This window comes from Myotis brandtii, unplaced genomic scaffold (assembly GCF_000412655.1).
Source record: "Myotis brandtii unplaced genomic scaffold, ASM41265v1 scaffold196, whole genome shotgun sequence".
In the NCBI taxonomy this organism is placed as follows: domain Eukaryota; kingdom Metazoa; phylum Chordata; class Mammalia; order Chiroptera; family Vespertilionidae; genus Myotis; species Myotis brandtii.
In genome coordinates, this window is record NW_005357311.1 from 172,640 (window position 1) to 193,977 (window position 21,338).

Genomic DNA, 21,338 nt, shown 5'->3' on the forward strand with positions numbered 1-21,338 from the left:
AATGCAACTGAGGAATAAAATAGTTTATAGAAAAAATTCCCCCTTTCAATACATGTACTCAATAAGTTTATTTAGTAAAAAATGTAAGGGTAATACATTTCACATTGCAATAATTTAGTATTTTGGAAAATATTGAAATGAAGTTGGGGCAATATGATTAAAACAATAATTTATTTAGCATTATATTTCACATCTTGAAAAAAGTAAAATTCATTGTGTTGACTTGGGACAAGAGATCTAAGTTAATATAAGATCACATTAGCAATATATTATCTTTAAATTTGTCAGGTTTTCTTGACAACTCTAAATTCTCTCAGTAAATGAGAAAGTGGAAGTTAAAATACCTAATTCAATACTTAGAATAAGGCAAGCACCAGACAAATAGTATAGCGCATTCCATTTTCAATTATAGCCCCAGGACAAACATTACAGATGTTTTATCTCATATATATATAATATATTTTACAAAACTATCTTTATAATATAGTCTAATATATAGATACTAAATAATACAAGATTGTCTAATTCTAAAACTAACCATTGCTTCAATATAACGTGTTCACTTCTTTAAAATGTAGAAATAGTAAATAAAAAATAAATACAGACATATTTGTTAATATTATGTTTTAACATAAAAACAAGATTACATATAGTGAAATAAGAAGAGATACATATTTGTAGAATTTGAAAACACATAGGTATACAATCTTAGAAGCAAATAGAAACTCAGCAGTTATGGAAATTGAAACCATATTTATGGGGGTATAAAACAATGCCTTAAAAGACTGTTTAAGGTTATGTAGCACATTTGTAACAGGACTGAAATTAATACCCATCATAAAGGAACTACTGTCACATTTTAAAAAATGACATGAGCCCTGCATGGTGTGGTTTATATGAAATTCCATGAAAAGACATTCAACTGTATGAAGTTCCTGTAAATAATTCACTTGCTGGACTTAGAATATCTACCTGAGGGAATCAGATGAATATAAAGTGAATCTAAGGTATGTCCTAATGTTAAGTTGATGCAAAGGTCTGATGCTGAAATTACTTTTCCTTAACATGTTTTTAAAATCATTAATGTTTTAGCTTAATATTTTTTAATTTTATTATTCATCACAAGGATACAAAAATAAAAGGTTATTACTGATTCAAGAGTTTCATCTTTGTTTTTCAGTTGAAGTGAAGAGTGAGCAAAACAGATTTAAATGTTTTTAAATATAACACTGGATTTTTTTTTTACTTCCACTTCATATTAAAGACAAATTAATATCTATCTGTATTCTTGTAACTTATCAAACATGACATTTTTCAAAAATGATTCCCATTGAACTTGAAAAAAAATTCACAATTTCTTAACACTTGTATCATTGCTGCTAATTGTTTAAATATTTTATTTGTTCATTTAATATATATTTATTGATCACTGTAGCTTGTGTCATTGGCATTTTTCTAGGCACCTGAAATATATTAATAAACATTTTTAAAAAGTCTTCTAAAATAGCAATTACAATATTGCAATAGACAGAAAATAAACAATAGACAATAAGCATCAAACAAGTAAATTACATATAATTAGAGGGTGTATAATTGGGAACACCATTTATTCCCAGTGCCATCTAGCCCATCGAACAGAGTTAGATGGTCCCTTAAAATAAGGAAAAAAAAACTGAAAATAAAATATAATAGCCCTTTTTGGAACATATGTTTTGCCTGGTTTTAACTATGATATTATTGTATTGTTTTCAACAAGATATTGATGCCTCAGTTTATCGCTTTTATTGAATTTGATATATGTCAGGGAAGTAATCTCATGCTCTGAAATTAACAAAATATATAAAAGCAAAGCAATACTGGAAATCCTTGCCCTATGAGTCCATTTTGCTTCTTTTTAACTTGAGCTTTGTGAAATTATTAAATGATCTGCAGTAAAAATATACTTAATGTTATTTTATTAGTATTATTATGTTTAAATTTAAAACCTCAAGATTAAATCTTAAAATAGAAAAGAACTCTAAAATAATTGACTTCTGTTCATTTATGTGAGGTTATAGTTTAGATAATGCATCTCATAGAATTTTATATTCTATTCAAATCTAACCAGCAAAGAGGAGACTTAATTACAACTTGTATCTTTGATTGTTGCAGCCAGAAATATATATATATATATATATTCTAAATATTCCATACTTCTAAATTAACTTGGTTTAGGTTTAAGAATACAATGAATCTTTAAAAATCTGAGGCTGAAACAAAATCTACATAATAATGTAGCAAAATAGTTTAATAACTATTCCAACTATAACTTCTATTAAGCAATATTTACAATAATATATCTATATAACTGCAAAATAGATAAAACATAAAGACATAGTTTCATCTCATCCTGTCATCAAAGTCGACCATAGCACTCTGGTCCCTTAAAATAAGGAAAAAAAACCTGAAAATAAAATACTATTTAGGCAATTAAACAAACAAACAAAAAACCTAAATGATTTTCTAACAATCCTCAAATTATGTTGCACCATTACAGCCACACTCTACTTTCTTAGCTTTGATATCGTATTTCTATGAGACATTTTGGGTATCGTGGCTCATTAGAAGGGAAAGAGTTAAAGTATGAATATAAGACAAGAGAGTGAGTATAAATTTAAAAATACAAAAATAATTATAAAATACAGGGGAAATAAATGCTTATTGAACATACTAGAGACCTGATGCATGAAATTCATACAAGGGCCTTGGCCCGGCCCGGCCCTGCCCTGCCCACAGCGGCCAGGGGCCTCTGCCACCTCTGCTGCGGCCCCGCCCACTGCAGCTTTATCTAGAAGGAAGGACGTCCAGAAGGACATATGGTCTAATTAGCATATTACACTTTTATTATTATTATAGATATTGCATATTAAGCACTTAGTAATTATCTATTCTGGTTTCAGTGCCACAACTATAGGAAGAAACAGGAATTATCACCCTTTCAAACTCAGAGAAGTTGTCCTGGGTTCCACAGTTAATAAATAAATGACAAGGCCAAGATTTGGCCTCCAAGTCCAAGTTACTTTCTCACTTGTACATTGCCATCTTATAAAGACTGAGACACTGAAATAGAAGAACAATATCAAAAACATTTCTTTTTCCTTTCCCTCAAGCAAGGAATTAACAAAAAGTTACTGTCCAGAGCTGAACCCAGGCTTGAATCACGTAGGTCCTTTTAGCTATTATTTTATCATCATAGATCCATATGCGCAATGTTGAATTCTTTTCACCAAAGCACATAAAATCCTGGATTATCAAATGAGTTCAGTTGAGAAATTATGAGATAAACACAGCTAGTGCAGTTTCCAAGCATGCTATCGAAGAAACAAAAACATGCGTTTATAAAATTGTCCACTATCAACCTTTATGTCTAATGCAACAAGTTAATTGGTTGGTTTTGGGATCCATTTATGAAGCTTTGCAAAAGTTCAGACAATGTCAGATTACGGGCAAACATAGGAAGTGCCAGTCCTAGGGCAGTTACAGGAAGTGTGGAAAGGCAAAGCTTTTCAAGGAAACTAGGTCATGACGTGAAAGAGAGTATTGCTGTACTAGTAATCCTTAGGAAGCTGGACCGTTTTCTTTCCGATATGAACATGAGGTAATTCTCTCCTGTGGGAATAAACAGGGGTGAAGAGCTCTGGCTCATGCAAAGATGTTCTGGCAAAACTATGTTGCATTTGTATCATGAATACAGAATTTCTCCCCCTTAACATTTCATTTTAACATAAACCATGTTTAATGCAGCAGATTAACAGATCTGCTTTCTAAATACACTCAGATTTACTTTCTAAATATATTCAGATTAAGCTAATATGTTTAATCCCATTTAGCTTCACATGTGGTAACAATGTGCAATCCAAAGGTTTACACAGAGGGAGGTCTCAATAAAGACAAAGGCATAAGCAGAGAAATAATTTCCTTCACCCTAAAGTCAAAGTAAGATTCCTACCAGCATTAAACTGACAACATGATATTCCCTAAGCAACAGGGGAGAGAAATCAACAGTGGATACTTCAAGAATTTCCTACATAGCAAAGAGAACCAACCCTGTGCCCCATTTGTAACTAAACTGTGGCAGAATACTATCAATGTCCTCGAATGTCTGCATCAGGATTACCAGTAGTACAGGATCTAGGTTTCTCTTCTCTGGAAGTGCTCTTTAAAATACAGCCCTTGCCCTACCGGCGTGACTCAGTGGTTGAACATCGAACTATGAACTAGGAGGTCACAATTTGATTCCTGGTCAGGGCACATGCCCCGGTTTCGGGCTCCATCCCCAGTCAGGGGAGTGCAGGAGACAGTGGATCAGTGATTCTCTCTCATCATTAAGGTTTCTCTCTCTCTCTCTCCCTCTCCCTTCCTCTCTCTGAAATCGATAAAAATATATTTTAAAATAAATAAAACACAACCCTGTCTAAAGGGAGTAGAAATTCATCAGATCATTTTAATTTCATTTCAATTTCAACTGCAACAATTAAAATATACTTCAATTCCAAAACAGCTACTTATTTTACCAAGCTCGAGTTAAATAAAGACATGACTATATAAATGCATATATATATGTGTGTGTGTGTGTGTATATATATACCTATATAATAAAAGCATAGAATGCAAATTGTCCCCTCGACCGGAGTTTTTCTGGGAGTTCAACCAGGGGGCCGGCAGGCCTGGGGAGGGGAGGGAGGCCCTGGCCAGCAGCCGGCAGCTGCTAGGGATCCTACCAGTGCACGTATTTTGTGCACTGGGCCTGTAGTATATATGTATATGACAGCAATAAAATATTTCAATTTGGGGGAATACAAAAGGGAAGGGGAACTGATCAGTCAAAGTACACTCTGGTATAATAAACAACTAGACAGCAAGTATGTAGTTACTGTCTGTTTCCTCATAGGACTCTTATGTTCTAAGGTGCAGAGAGCATGCCCTAAAATCATTGTCTCCTCAGAAACTCACATATTACTTGGAAAGTGGCAAGTATCTAACACAGCGGTTCTCAACCTGTGGGTCGCGACCCCTTTGGGGGTCGAATGACCCTTTCACAGGGGTCGCCTAAGACCATCGGAAAACACATGCATAATTACATATTGTTTTTGTGATTAATCACTATGCTTTAATTATGTTCAATTTGTAACTATGAAATTGGAAATGTATTAAAGGGTCACGGCATTAGGAAGGTTGAGAACCACTGATCTAATAGATGTGAGTTCAACTGCAATATATACAGGCCACAAACCTAAAGATTCCACAGGGGATCACGCAGACTTTTAGTCTTTTAAGTTCTCCTTTTTGTAAATAAACCATGATTCTGCATTCTCTTTTCAGGGCAAAAGTCACAGAGAAAAGAAAAGAGATGACCCTTTTCTATGAGTATACATACATTGGTTTATCACTGGCTACCCAATTGTAATTCAAATGCATATTTTTCTCTGTGGAAAATAGAATATAATTATCAAAGACTATCTGGTCTATTGGTCTCTGCCTTTTGGTCCACATGAACCCTCTCCATTGTTTTGGCTGTTACTGTTTATTGTTAAGTTCCCCTGGGAACACTTGCTTCTGGTCATGATGTTCCCCGACTATAAAAGAAATAGTATCCATCAGACACCAGCCTGATTCCCTCCTCTTATGAGTTCTTACAATTTCACCTCCCAATTATTCTGTACTTGACTCCATGTATTATCTTGGGGGGAAAGGGATGGTCATAGTACAAAAATAAGCCAGTCCACAGTATCATGGGAACGTAAACATATACATAAGCAAACAAAGGTGGAACAGGAGGAAACTGACACATTTTTGAGTCACATAAAAGGAGACACTCTCTAAAGAATGGCCAGAGAGAAATAACATAAGGCAAGACTCTATTCCAGCAGCCACAGCCAAAAGAAGTGTTCAATATAGCTAGCATGCCAGGTTTCAAAAACAAATAGGGAAAGTGTCTTGAGTAAAAAATATATACAAGCAACAAACTAGAAAAGATAAATATGTACAATGAGTATAAAGAACATAATTCAAGTACAGCAAAGAATGGAAAGTGACTGCAGAGTAACTAGAGAGAGTGAAATTTTCTAATTTCTTAAACATTCTAATATTTTAAGAAAATGATAACATTTTAATTAAAACAAGTTATAAAATTTTGGCCAAATTTGACCAGATTTTACTCTGTTAAATCATCTATTGGTCTTTAGCTGTAGCAAACTATTTTTATAAAGTGATTATTGATTTTATTAGGACAGCGATTTTCAACCTGTGTGCAGCAAGAGGCATACCAGTATGCTGCAAGAATTTTTAAAACATGCAATACCTGACAATTTAGTCAGGGGCACCGACCTCTCTTCCCTTACATTGTCAAAAAAAAAAAAGTGATAAGAGCCAACACAAAAATAACTGTTCAGTGTGAATAAATCAAAATTATACCTATTTTTGTCACAACAGCAAAACATGTTTCCGGTGTGATGCAGACTTTTAGTAATTAGTTTATGTATGCCATGAGATTAAAAAGGTTAAAAATCGCTCATGTAGGATGTAGGTAGAGTACATAATGTGCTAACCCTAAGTTTTAATAACATTAATTTCTTTTAACTTTTGTCCAGAACCTGTTGATTTCCTGTTTTGTCTATAATAATAGTGAATGCCATTGCATAGAACTAAATTTTTAATATGTTTAAACATTATAACAGAAGTGTTCTATTAATTAAAATATGTATTTACCAACAATATGAAAAGTTATACTGTATATCTTAAATTTATAGAATATTATATGTCAACTTATCCCAAAGCTGGGGAAAAATAACAAGATAAAAAAAATCGGATATCGGATAATCTTTCAAATCCAGGAAAACAAAAAATAGTGCTTTGTCAATATTGGAGCTTGACACAAAAGAACAAATAAGTAATATGGTTCTCGTCCATCCATGCTGTTGCCAAGGGTAAAATTTTCTTTTTTTTATGGCTAAGTAGTATCCCATCATGTAAGTGTGCTACAGTTTTTTTTAATCCACTCATTTTAAAATCCTCACCCAAAGATGAGAGAGAAAGAGAGAGAGAGAGAGAGAGAGAGAGAGAGAGAGAGAGAGAGAGAGAAGAGTTGCCCCCTGTATGCACCCTGACCGGGGATCCAACCCACAACCTAGATATGTGCCTGAGTGGGAATCAAATCCACCACCTTTTGGTGTATGGGACAATGCTCCAGCCAAATGAGCCACCTGGCCAGGGCCCATTTTTAATTTTTTGAGGAAACTCCATAGTGCTTTTCATAGTGGCTGCACCAATCTTCATTCCCAACCAGTGCACAAGGGTCCCCTTTTCTCTACATCCTTACCACCACTTGTTGCTTGTTGATTTATTAATGATTGCCATTTTGACAGGTGTGAGGAGCTATCTCATTTGGTTTTAATTTGCATTTTCCTGATGATTAATGACCATGAGCATTTTTTCATATGCCTATTGGCCATTTGTGTGTCTTCTTTGAAGAAGTGTCTATTCAGGTCCTATGCCCATTTTTTAATTGGATTGTTTATAAGAAATGAATAGGCATTCATTCAAAAAAGAAATAGAATTATTGTCTCGAGCTAGACTTTATGTGGAAATTCAATTAAAAAATATTTAACTTGCAGAGTGACCAAAACAATTTATATAAAATAATCCTTGATAAAGAATAAAGTTCTTGCTAAATAATAATAAAGTAAGTAATACAGTTCTCTCTTTATTAAAGTTTTAAATTTTTTCTTATTGTGCATATTTTGCATTAATCTTGATTTTTAAAATCTTTAAAATAATATCATTAAAATAATATTTTTTAAAAAGTTGAGTTCTATAAAGGGACTTTTCTATATTATCAATAAAAAGAGAATTGCTGATTACAAAAGCCATCACACATGATTCAATAAGTTTAGAAATGCAGAAAAGACTGCCAATTGTTATTATAAAACAAATTGTCCCCTTTGAGGGGATTAAGGCATTTAGATAGTTCTCCAATACATGAAAAATGAAGTGGCATGAATCTCTATGAGTGTAAAGTTAAAACTAACCCTATTTAGCATCTTACCCTACCTGTTTGCACAGTATTTCTTTCCCCATTTTTTAAAAATATATATTTTATTGATTTTTTACAGAGAGGAAGGGAGAGGGACAGAGAGCCAGAAACATCAATGAGAGAGAGACATCGATCAGCTGCCTCCTTGCACACGCCCCACTGGATATGTGCCTGCAACCAAGGTACATGCCTTTGACCGGAATTGAACCTGGGACCCTTGCGTCTGCAGGCCAAAGCTCTATCCAATGAGCCAAACCGGTAGGGCTCTTTAACCATTTTTTAAATAAATTGAGCTCTTAACTTCTGTACTGACATTAGGTTACATTTTAAATTTGAATACTACTATATATTGAGTTTCATTTTGGTACATTTCACTTGAGTTTGGCATTGTGTGTGTATGTGTGTGTGTGTGTGTGTGTGAGAGAGAGAGAGAGAGATATGTTTTCCTTGAAAAAGAATGCAGGTCAGATGATTAGAGACATTAACAAAACAGACTCAGATTCATCTTATCTTTGACAATCTTCCTAATCTACTGAAGGTTTATCAGTTTACTTTTAAATGATCTTCCTTGTAACCATCACTAGAAAGCCCTATTATCCAATTAAGCATTTGGAGTAAAATATATGGCCATTAAAGATCCATGTAAGTAGTCTAGAAAGTCAAGTGCTGTGCAAATTATGAGATTTATTATAGACCCTGCTTTAATTTTGTTTAATGAATCCTTCTTATAATTAGCCCCTACATTTCATCATCCCTAAATTGATTGTTGCAATAAGACAACTCTATAATCACTTCGCTCTGGGGTAGAATCTGGGTAGGAGAATCACAAGTCATGGAAAACAGGGAATGTGTATTTCAATCATTTGTAGAGTTTTATATTCAACTACCAGCAATTAATGGAGAAAATTGAGGAGGTGGGAGCCCCATGCTGCTCACAGCATCCCCAAATTAGGCAGTGAAGAAAAATATCACATGACCTCACTCAGTTGTGGAATATCATGAACAACATAAACTGATTAACAAAAATAGATCCAGAGACATAGAATTATTGAACAGTCCATCAATCCTCAGAGGGAAGGCAGGGGAGGGTAAGAGATCAACCAAAAAACTTGTATGCATGCATATAAAGCTTAACCAATGAACACAGACACTAGGGGGGTGAGGGTATATGTTGGGGGGTGGGAGTCACCAATGGAGAAAAAGGGAGACATATGTAATACTATATGTCATACTTTAAACAATAAATAATTTTTAAGAAAGAAAATAAAATGTATTAAACAGCACATGATCAAGGTCAGCTCTCTGAAGCACTTTTATCACCTTTCTTCCACTAATCACATTTAAGAGTACATTCAGAAACTTTGGAGCCTTCCACATATCTAAGGAGCCTTCCAAAATACTAAGTATAACATTTGATTTACATGAAAATATGTTCAAATTTGAATTTATTCTACAATGTTAGGCCATTTCAAAGGCACATAAGAAACATCCAACAACATAAATAATTGCAAAAAATTTAAATTAAGACATCATAGTTAATGCTTTTTATGTTAAAACTATTCTTGAAGGATATGACCTGGTTTCTAATCTCAACTCATACTGCTTAGGTATATAAGTATTAAGGCAAATTACTGTTTATCATCTCTGAGCCTAATCACCTACAAGACTAGATAGTCTTTCAGTCTTTTGATTTGCTAATCTGACTGCTTATTAAAGCATTAGGAATACTTGTGTTGGTAGAAAGAACAATGTAAAACCTAATGACAGAAGTCTCCAGATAGCTGCAATATTGTCAAGAATGAAAATTTTGTGTCACTCTTGAGAAGAAAATTAGATATTAAGTGGTAAACTTAAGCTAACTGTAAGGAAGAAAAAACGAACAAACAAACAAAAACAGGCATACTACTACAATCGAAGTATCTGTCTTGTGAAGCTGTGAGGTACTTATCCAGACTCTGTTTCAGGTATGGATGATGTAAATATGTGTAAGACAAAAAAAAAAAAAAAAAAAAAAAAAAAACCTTCAAAATTGTATGAAACAAAGGACTCCCTGGGATAGAAGAAGGTTTCACAGATAGGAATGTTATGTGAACCACTAAAGTCTTCCTCTGAGGAAGGTGGGGACATCATGCACCAAGAACAAATTCATAGATTACACATAAAATGAGAATTCATCACCTGTGAAGCAGAGGACTTTGCAAGAAAATGCATCTTCATTAGGATGTTCATTAGGTTATTTTGAATAACCTCTACATTCAAAAGTAAATGTAATAATAATAATAATAATAATAATAATAATAAAATACAAATTCAGTGTAGGTGATATTATTGCTGGTGGTCTGAGGGTCTTATTTTGAGAAACACTGGCCTGTGTGAAATAATGATCTAGTGGAGTCTATCTTGTTAGATTCTAGAGCCTACATAATGTGTAAAAAGTACAGAAAATGTTATACAGAAAATGTGTAATTTGAATAACTTTTTAAAAAATCATATGTATTTCCAGGATAAGCAGCTTCAAAAACCAGCAGGAAAGTTTCCTCTTTAAGCTGAAATTATCTGTATTATCAATATTTCTATCCCATACTAATATAATCTAAATCATTCTTCAAGGCGTTAGAATTTGTACACATGCAATAACTTGATATTCAAATTTTTCATTCATCTGTATTTAGCTAACAGCATTTATTCTCGCCCTAGCTGGTTTGGCTCAGTGGATAGAGTGTCAGCCTGTGGACTGAAGGGTCCCAGGTTCTATTACAGTCAAGGGCACATGCCCGGGTTGTGGGTTCAATCCCCAATAGGGTGTGTGCATTCAATTTTTTCTGTAGTATTTTACTTTCAAACTATAGCCCTCCTTTATAAAGTCAATATAACGTTAATTTTAGATACATAAAATTATTTCAAATTCACATTCATATGCATTTTAGGAGGGTTATGAAGTTACCGTGGTGAGCTATGTTATCCTCTGACTTCAATCGTTTAGATAGATTTATGTTTGTCATTTTGTAAATGCTTTTTGAAAGATATTATGTTGAGCAGAACAAGACATTTACTTCGAATAAATCATTTATGAATTTGCAATTAATTTCAAAATAATAATCAAAATTAAGCTAAGAAAATAACCTCTACATTCAAAAGCAAATATAATAATAATAATAATAATAATAACAAAATTATAATACAAATTCAGACATTTATAAAACATTGAATGGCTTATAATGTGTTTGCACAAATATTCTCTCTCTCTTAATCTTAATCAAGACTCTTTGAATGATTTGAATTCTCCCCTAGGAAACGAAGGTAAAAACAGGTTAATTTATTTTACTATAGTCATAGTAATTTTTACAACTGGGAAGAAAACCAGGACTTTTGACCTTAAACTCGATATGCATTCTGCCATACTATGCTAACATGATATTGGCAAATAACTGCTCTCAACCATAGTTGGAACTACTTTCTCAAGGTTCTAAAAGAATTCTATTGCATGTCCTGCAATTGAGAAGCAACAATTAGGTCAGCACATATGCCCTTCAAAGTGTGGTGTTAAACCCCATGGGGTAACACATGGAAGTGCAGATTTCTGGGCCCTATAACAAAGTTTAAAACCAGAATCCCCAGGATATTTTTACACACGAGGAGAGCTTTCTGCCTCACACTAGCGGACCACAAATGGATTCTGGCTGCGCTAAATTATTGGCACACAATTCCCCAGAGAAGATGGCCAACTTAAGTGTGAGCAGCCTTGCCCATTTCCTTGTATGTGCCTTACAAATAACATCATTTCTATGTGACCACACTCTGTAAGTGGGTGGGGATCACTGTTATCCCCTATCACTTCTGAGAGGCACTGACTTTCAGAGAGAGAAATAATAAAAAGGCAACTGATAGGGTAGGCCCTGCTTTTGGTGATTTTGTAGGTTTTTTTTTGCATTTTTTTCAACATAATAACCTATAATTATGGAATGTGCTTAGTAATTTCAGAAAGCTTTTTGTTGTTGTTGCCGTTAATTCTCACCCGAGGATATTTTTCCATTGATTTTTTAGGGAGAGTGGAAGAGAAAGACAGAGAGAAACATCGATGTGAAATAAATACATCGATTGGTTGCCTGCTGCACCAGGGCCCAGGCCAGGGAGAAGCCTGCAACCAAGGTATGTGCCCTTAACCAGAATCGAACCTGGGACCTTCTGGTCTGCAGGCTGATGCTCTACCCACTGAGCCAAACCGGCTAGGGCAATTTCAGAAAGCTTTTAATGTATCCTGTCACCCTTGGTTTCCCTAGTTCAAAGATGCTTAGGCCTTTGTCCAGAATCATTCAGGAAAGAACAAGTTAGGAATAGCAATCCAAGTTTTGGGTCAGGGAATATAGGCCCATCTTAAAGACCAATCTGACTTCATGTTCAACCTAAATTGTATATAATTAATTACTAACAAAAAGTTGATAAATTTCAAGTAACTCTGAATTGAAGTTTTTGATAAATTTGATGGCCGTGGCAATTTTTATATAAATAAGTGTTTTATGTTGCTTTCTGGTCCTGAGTTCTCTCCTTTTCTTTTGCCTACCAAGTGCTAAAAGCAACAGAAACAGAAAACTTGATGATTCTTCAGGGGTAGATTAGTAAGATTCAAGTTCACTTCCCAATACCTGACACATGCACACAGAAACAGAAAAGTAAAAGAGGTGAGAAGGTATCCCACTGTCTATCCTTGAATTTTTTTTCTGATATAGGAAATCCAAATCAAGCCAATTGCCAGCTTAAGACCTAAAAACTCCACTTGCTTCCCTTAATTAGTACCCTCTTGCCACTAAGGAAATCTTGATAAAATCCCTAAAGAAGCCAGGCTCTTTTAAAGTCATGTATCATAGGTGAGTGATAATAATTGGATATTTTAATTATGGATTCTATGTGCAGGTTTCATCAGTGAACCACTATTATTATGTTGTAGCCTCTTCCTTTTAAATTGACCCTGTAATAACTCTGAAAGCTGTGTAAAGTAAAATTAAATCCTTATCCAGAGAAAATTGCTTTAGCACTTGTTCCTGTGTTCAGGAACTACCAAGGTTAGGTTGATGTTACTCATTATGAATATAAATTAAAAGTCCATTTACTTGCATTCTTATTCCAATGTACCATGAACGCAAAGAGTTAAGATGTAGAAAGACAATAAAAATATAATTGTAGTGGCAAAGAATTAAAATTGATTTCCTAAAATAATATTTTATACATAAACTGTAAATAAATTTTTTAGGTAATCAAATTGCCATGAGTAAATAAACATGCGATTGGATATTGATAGTATTTAACAATTTGCAAGTTACTTTCTTTTCCATTATCTGTTACTAACTGATCCTTATATGTCTGTTATAAGGACACAGATTTAATGTGTATGTTAACTTAAAGTTACCTCCAAATTTAATTATTTTTTATTTTATTTTTTGTTAATCCTCACCTAAGGTTATTTTCCCCACTGCTTTTTCAGAGAGAGCGGAATGGAGGGAGGAAAAGGGAGAGAGAGAGAGAGAGAGAGAGAGAGAGAGAGAGAGAGAGAGAGAAACATTGATATGAGAGAGATGCATTGGTTGGTTGACTCCCTCATTTGCCCCAACCAGGGACAAGGAGCAAACACACAACTCAGGTACATGCTCTTGATGGGGAATTGAACACCAGATCCTTTGATGTGTGGGACACACACACATTGTCCCTTTGGTGTGTGGGACAATGCTCTAACCACTGAGCAACTAGGCCAGGGCATAAAATAATTTTAAATATTCATACCATGAGAGAGGCTCAAAAAACAGTAGAGTGTATATGTGAATAAATTATGTTAATGTAATCAACAGGGTAGCTATAATGTCTAGAAATGTAGAAAATATGTTTGAATTCTCATATTTCTTTTGAGATATGCTAAAAGCACAGTGCATTCAGTAAAAATCAGAGACAAAAATCACTTTAAGTAACACATCACAGATGTTATGCAGAGATAGGTGAAAATTCTGCATATAAACACTATGTTCAATGCAACTTGTAACTGTTAACTGGTGACAAGGGACAATACATCAATCAAATCTATTGTGAACCATTCAGTAGATATATTTACCCATGTTTCCAGAAGGTAAGACCACATTGTATAAAGGATTTTGGTTGTTTAAAATACATCCTTCCAATGATTAGCATTATTAAAACAGAGTTGGATCTTAAAAATCACTACAATGCCCGCCTCATTTTCTTCTCTCAGAAACCTAATGCTTGCTCCAAATTACACAACAAATAGAACATAATTTCTATTACTTAGCAGTTTTACAATCCAAATCCTTCTCACATAATAATATCCTGAACTTATATTTTACTATTTTCTTCATGTCTCCCACATTCCTGTTTCAGGATTGTACATTATTTGCCATTATCTGTTCATCACCAACTATGCATTTTTTTAAAAAAAATTATCTGTACAGTGGGGCCTTGACTTACGAGTGTCCCGACTAACGAGTTTTTCGAGATACGAGCCGTCTCTCGGCCGATTTTTTGCTTTGAGTTGCGAGCTAAAATTCGGGTTACGAGCCAGCTTCAGATACCCCACGGCTAGTTGGCGCAGCGAATGTCACAGTGAACGCCACAACATCAGCCCAGCATCATGTGTCTCACTCGTTCACTTTTGATTTGACATACGAGTAATTTGAGTTACGAGCTCCATCACGGAACGAATTAAACTCGTAAGTCAAGGCCCCACTGTATTGTTGAAAGTATTACTGATGTAGTTGTTTTCATTTTTTTTTCCACATTGACCCTCTCCACTCCACACCTTCCCTCCCAGGCCTTCACCACTCTATTGTCTGTGTCCATGGGCCACACATACATGCATATAAGTTCCCCTGTTAATCACTCCCCACCCACCACACACACCCACCTTCCCTCTCAAATTCATTAGTCTGTTCCATGCTTCTATGTCTCTGGATCTATTTTGTTCATCAATTTATTTTGTTCATTAGATTCCACATATGAGTAAGATCATGTGATACTTATCTTTTTCTGACTGTGTTATTTTGCTTGACATAACACTCTCCAGATCCATTCCAGCTGTTGCACATGGTAAGAGGTCTTTCTTTTTTATAGCTGCGTAGTATTCCATTGTGTAGATGTACCACAGCTTTTTTATACACTCATCTACTGATGGACACTTGGGCTGTTTGCAAATATTAGCTATTATAAATTGTGCTGCTATCAATATAGGGGTTCACATTGGTGCTTCTGGTTTCTTTTTTTTTTGAGAGTTTGAGGTGCTTCCGGTTTCTTAGATATAGTCCTAGAAGTGGCATCACTGGGTCAAATGGTAGTTCCATTTTTAAGTTTTTAAGAAAACCACATACTTTTTTCCCAAGTGGCTGCACTCCCACCAGCAGTGTACTAGGGTTCTCTCTTCTCCTCATCCTTTGTTGATTTGTTGATGATAGCCATTCTGATATGTGTGAGGTGGTACCACATTGAAGTTTTAATTTGCATCTCTCTGATAATTAATGATGAGTATTTTTCATATGTCTCTTGGCCTTCTGTATGTCCACTTTGGAGAAGGGTCTATTTAGGTTCCTTGCCCATTTTTAAATTAGTTTGCTTGTCTTCCTTTGTTAAGTTGTATGATATATTGGTTAAACATATTGCTACGAGAGATGTCTGAGGTTTCCTCTAAGATTTTTATGGTTTCACAACTTACATTTAAGTCTTTTATCCATTTTGAGTTTATTCTTGTGTATGGTGTAAGTTGGTGGTCTAATTTCATTTTTTTTGCATGTAACTGTCCAATTTCCCCAACACCATTTATTAAAGAGAGTGTCTTTTATGCCATTGTATGTTCTTGCCTCCTTTGTCAAATATTAACTGAGCATAATGGCTTGGGTCGATTTCTGGGTTTTCGGTTCTGTTCCATTGATCTATATGCTTGTTCTTGTGCCAATACCAGCCTGTTCTGAGTACAGTGGCTTTGTAGTATACCTTGATATCAGGTATTGTGATATATCAAATTTTGTCTTCTTTCACCTTTGCATTTTTTGCTCACATTATTTAACTAGAATTAAAATCATTAAGTTAAATTAAGTTATTCTTCAATTTCATAGCTGTGAAAATGCCACCAAAGAGATTAAATAATTCCCTTTATATTCCCCAAACATTGTGAACATATTTATTTACTAAAACTCACATGTCATATAATTCACCAATTAAAATGCATAATTTAATGTCTGTTTTTTTAGTATATTAACTGAGGCTTGCATCCATCACTACAATCAACTTTATAACATTTTCTTCATTCCAAAAATAAATTCTGTACCCATTTCCAGCTGTTCCTTATCCCTCCTCAACTCTTCCAGTTCTAGGCAACCACAAGTCTACTTTCCGTCTCTATAGATTTGCCTGTTTAAGACATGGCTCATAAATGGACTCATACAATAAGTGTTCTTTTATGACGAGCTTCCTTTACTTAGCATAATGTTTTCAAGATTTATTCAGTCCGCAGCACACATGTCTATTCATTTTATCACAATATTATAGTCCCTCATGTTGATATGCTACATTATATTTATCCACTTATCAGTGGATGGACATTTGACTTGTTTCCATTTTTTGTTACTATGAATAATAATAAAGTGTACACATTTTTGTACAGTCACGTGATTTTCTTTCTTTTGAGTATATACCTCAGGGGAATTGCTAGGTCATATGGTAACTTTTAGTGTAAAATGCTGAATAATTGCAAAAATATTTTCTAAAGTATCTGTACCATTTTACATTCCCACCAGGAATGTATGGGAGTTCTCATTGCTTCTTATCTTCACCAATATCATTTTCAATCTGTCTTTTTTTATTAAAGCATCCCTAGTATAAGTGAACTTTTATCTTACTGTAGTTTTGACTTGCCCACCCTATGGCTAATTATAAGCATATGCTCATGTGTTTATCAGCCATCTCAGTCATCAGATCAACTTCTATTTTATTATTTATTACTGTTTTCAATCTCTTACTCTGCCTAATTTACAAATTAAACTTTACCATATATATCCATGTATAGAAAAAAAAGTACTATATATAGGGTTCAGTACTATTTGTGGCTCCACATATCCACTAGGGCCGTGGTCGGCAAACTGCAGCTCGCGAACCACATGCGGCTCTTTGGCCCATTGAGTAGGGCTCTTCCACAAAATACTGACTTCTGCGCATTGGCCACAAAGTTTCAATCGCACTGTGCGTGAGCGCCCGCATGTGGTATTTTGTGGAAGAGCCACACTCAAGGGGCCATAGAGCCGCATGTGGCTGACGAGCCGCAGTTTGCCGACCACTGCACTAGGGGAATACTGGTGTATAAACTCTCTTCTAAACCATGAATAAAGAAAATGTTAATGTAATGATCATATTTATTTTTCGTTGTAAACTGGGTAATTTAAAATGCATTGATATAGGTTTATTTTTTATGTATTAGTCAACTACTAAACTGAACAGCAATTATGTATAAGGCACTATTAGGGAATAGAGGGGAAAATAATAATTGATAAAGCATAACACTAGTTAACATTTCTTGAGTACCTCTATATCTCAGTATTGAGCTGGACTCTTCGGATGGATTAGTTTATTCAATTCTTGCAGAAGTCTAGAAAATTTGAAACACACCCTTTTCTTCTGGGCTCTTTGTAACTCCAGCATGAGCTGAGCAAAGGGAGGATAAATGGAGACTTAAAGAGACTGCTTGGGACAGCATGCACATGGTGCAGTGTACATTTGAAATCTGTATGATTTTGTGAACCAATGTGTGGGAACCCTAATCAAAGTACGCCGGACGTTCAAGGCCAGTGGGAGTGTGGGGGCCCTGTCCAGAATATGCCAGATGCTCAAGGCCAATTTGTCATATGCAGGTGCAAAAGCAAGGGCACAGTGATTGTACTCTATGCACTGCGCAGGCGTGCCTTTCTGTAGCTCAAGTATTGACGTCACTATTTGGCAAGAAACTCTTTTGTCTAAATTGGTATGAAGATGTGTTGATAGCCAGCTGGTAGGAGGCTGCTTTTATGCAGGAGACTGCTTAGTCTAGCTACATTGTTAGCAATGGCTGCTATGTTTACAAGGGGTCCTGTGTTTGCTACCTATTAGCAAGGGCTCCTATGCTTGCTGGACTACTTTGTAAGGCTACTTTGAAGAACTGTTTTGTCTGTTGGCTACTTGGTAGCAATGGCTGCTTGGACTGCAATAAAGACTCTTCCTATATGCCTATGATTTCTCATGTCTTCTCCACCTAATACCCGGCATCCATCATGATGCAGTTCCTGGCAGGGGAAGTTAGACCCCACACAATGTCACCCCTGTAAATTCAATAAAAAGACTTGAAAATGTAAAAAAAAAAAAAGAAATAAAATATCCTATTGCTTTCTATATACTTATCATTCTACCCCACCTTATCGTTCCTGAATGTGTCAGCATTATTCTGCATGTAGCATGTCGTTTTCTCATAGTAAGGGTTACACTGTTCTTAAACATGTTTTCTTCTGCACAATCCTACTACAATTAGTGATCCTGTTAACTTCTGTACAGCAGGCATTTATTTTTCCCTCTATAGTTTCACAAACTACCTACCATTACATCCAGCTCTCAGCAGTTACTCAGTACAGCAGCATTTCTTCAACCCTAGTTTACAGATCAATGCTGTGCCTGTACAGTCCTCCACGTTATTTTATTTCTAAATAGATTCCCTGCTCTATTACATATATTTTCTAAAATAAAAATATTTAGATCACTTGTAGCCCTTTTAGGATTTTACAGTCTTACAATTTATTGAAGAATTTGGTGACTTGTTTCAAAGGTATTATAACATTTCGTTAATTTTTTTTTTTTTTTTGGATTACAAAGGAAGAAGTTGAATAGGGTAGAGGAGACCTACAACACAAGGGACTTCTTATTTTAATGATTTATATGATAGATGCTCTTGAAAAATTATGTAGATTCTGGTTTGAAATCATTTTAAAATATTATAAACTAGTAACAGCATTCATTCCTTTATTTATTGTTCAATAAAGCATTCTCTACATTAATTAGTTTCAGAAACTTTCTTGGCAACAGGAACCAAATCAAACTCTGGAGCTATAGCTGTTTGAATCGATTAAAATAATACTTTACAAATTACTGGGAAGCTTTAAGGTTGAAAAACAGAGGTATAATTAGCATATCAAAGAAGTCTATTTCTCCACAATTTAAATAAAATGAGAAGAGCTTTTTTCTTCTTTTGTGTCCCCCATCCCAGAATTGTACCATAATTTTCAAACAATTATTATCTCAGACATAAAAAAGTACTTTGGTTTTGTAATCATTTCTCCAAATAGTAATTGCTTTGTGTATATACAATTTCAAAACTAGTAAATTGATGTTCACATGGTTCTAATAGAGAAAAACAGGTAAAACAAAACCAATAAACAAGGTTGTTTAGCCCCACATTCATTCACTTTATAGTCTTCCTTTCCAAATGTAGCTGTTAGTGGAAAAGAAAAAAAATCTCAAACTTATAGAACATGTGCTTATAGCCATAAAATCAATGTAATTTTCTCCTTTTTCTATAGCATGTAACCTTGTAAGTTAATAATCAAAATATAATCTTATATGTCTGTTACAAAATAAAATCATTTTTACACGGGTATCTTAAAATTAAACCCAAAGATTTGCAAAAGCTATGGATAAAGGATGCTTCCAGCAGCATAATTAATTTATGAACTTGAGAAACTTAGCAATATACTCTAATAAATGAAGATTCAAACAAATTTCTAAAATAGATAAGCTTAGTCTGATTTCTGAAAACCTCCAGCCACACTTACGCTCCTTTACTTCACTGCATTGCATCACCAAAATTATGTAAAAAAGGGAGCCCACTGAGTGGGAGAACATAGTTGGCAATGACACATCTGATAAAAGGTTAATATTCAAAATATATAAGGAACTCATACAACTTAACAAAAGGAAAACAAACAATCCAATAAAAATATAGGCAAAGGACCTAAATAGACACTTCTCCAAAGTGTACATACAGATGGCCAAGGTGCAGATGAAAAAATGCTCAAAGTCAGAGATGCAAATTAAAAAGACAATGAGGTATTACCTCATACCTGTCAGAATGGCTACCATTAACAAATCAACAAATGACAAGTGCTGGAAAGGATGTGAATAAAAAGGAACCCTAGTACACTGCTGGTGGGAATGCAGACTGGTGCAGCCATTAGGAAAAGCAGTATGGAGTTTCCTCAAAACATTAAATATGGAACTGCCATTTGACCCAGTGATCCCACCTCCCACACCAATCAGAAAGAATGTATGCACCTCTATATTCATAGCAGCTCAATTTACAATACCTAAGACCTGCTAACAGCCTAAGTGTCCATCAGTAGATGAATGTATAAAAAAGCTGTGGTAATTTACACAATGGATCACTACAAAGCAGTGAAAAGGAAGGCTCTCTTACCCTTTGAGACAGCATGGAGGGACCTGGAGAGTATTATGCTAAGCAAAATAAGCCAGACAGAGAAAGACAAATATCGCATGATCTCACTCATGCTGAATCTAATGAACAAAATAAACTGATGAACAAAATAGATCCAGAGACATAGAAGCATAGAACAGACTGTGGAATCTCAGAGGGAAGGTGGGGGAGGGTGGGTGAGTGGGAAGAAACCAACCAAAGAACTCATATGTATATACATATAACCCATGGACACAGACAATACGGTGATGGAGGCCTGGGGTTGGGAGTGGGCTATAAGAGGTTAAAGGGGGAGGGGGGAAAGACATATGTAATACTTTCAACAATAAAGATTTTAAAAACAAGTAAATAAATAAATAAACTGCTATTTTATAAAATGTCTTATTTTTTTAAAATATATTTTATTGATTTTTATAGAAAGGAAGGGAGAGGGATGGAGAGTTAGAAACATTGATGAGAGAGAAACATCAATCAGCTGCCTCCTGCACACTCCCTACTAGGGATGTCCCCAAAACCAAGGTACATGCCCTTGACTGGAATTGGACCTGGGATCCTTGAGTCCGCAGGCCAGCGCTCTATCTACTGAGCCAAACCAGTTAGGGCAAAATGTCTTATTTCTTAATCTAAGAGATGGAAATCTGAAAAGTTGTTATCATTAGCATACTCTTCTTCATCAATGACTGAAGATCATTTGATGATAATTATATGTAATATACTAGAGCAGCCATGGGCAAACTACGGCCCGCGGGCCGGATCCGGCCCGTTTTAAAT